Source organism: Pinus tabuliformis, chromosome 6 (assembly GCF_031772625.1).
Source record: "Pinus tabuliformis cultivar Carrire ecotype Pingquan chromosome 6, CPIR1, whole genome shotgun sequence".
Taxonomy (NCBI): Eukaryota; Viridiplantae; Streptophyta; class Pinopsida; order Pinales; family Pinaceae; genus Pinus; species Pinus tabuliformis.
Window position 1 is genome coordinate 1730732603 of NC_142292.1, and position 1124 is coordinate 1730733726.

Genomic DNA, 1124 nt, shown 5'->3' on the forward strand with positions numbered 1-1124 from the left:
TGATAGCTTAGGGAAGGTTGTTTTGTGTTGCTAGTGTGAGAGAGAGTTTCTTGTCTTGGGAGAATCATTTCCAAAGGTGAATGCTCGAGACGCTTGCTGACTGGCCCCTCCTGAGAAGGATACCGACGTCAGAACATTTGGTTGTACTCTTCTCTATTTTGATTAATAATAGATGACTGCTACTATTGTTCCATTCTCGTTTGTCTATGCAATGATTAAATGTGAATTACATCTTTTCTGACCGATGTATGGTTGCTTTTACTAGATTTCACGCTTGCGTTTGTTTCCTCTTCGTGTGTGCAGGTATCTATTCGCGGGGATCGCGGAGGATTGTGACCAGCCGAAGCGAAGGAGCGAAGGCAACATCTCTTCGTCAAACGACAGCGCAGGAATCCAAGTAGGTGCTCTTTACCTCTTGTTTAATCGTAATTAGGAACATGCATAGCAGCATTGTGTGATTGTTGCTAGACCCCTGCTGGGCTAGTAGGGATCGCCTCTATCCGTAGAGGGGATTTACCTCTCCAACAATTTGGCGACTCCACTGGGGATCAGTCTTTTTGTTTCTTGAGTCCATCTTTGTGTTGAAATTTGATTGTTCTCTCTTGTCGAGATTCTGGGATTGTTTCTCTGCCTGCAAACTTTTTGGGTGCATTTGAGAAGTGTTTTAACTATCAAAAGGTCTTTACCTTTGGTTTGGGGAGTTTTTGTTTTGGCTTTATTGGTTTTTGCCCTCAGCGCGCTTTAATTAAAAACAGACGCGCTGACGTCACGTCCCTTCTTCTGTGCTTCCTTTGTCGTTGCGCCTGTATCTTCCATCGTCGCGCTGACCTCGTTTTCAGAGACAGTGCGCTTTATACGTGTGCTTCCGCGCTAACGTCGCGCGCTTGCTTCTTTGTCTTTCCCGTCATCGCGTCTGTGTGATTTATAACCGCGCTGACCTCGTTTTTCCGAGACAGCGCGCTTTATCCATGTATTTCCGCGCTGACGTCGCAAAGTTGCTACGGGACCCCTCCTGTCAGCGCCAAGTTGCTGAAGGCCACCCGCGCTGATCCTGTAAAATTTGATTTTGTCCAGATCAGCCCACTGAACCTACTCCTTTAACTTTCCCCTCTTCTCTCCCCTTG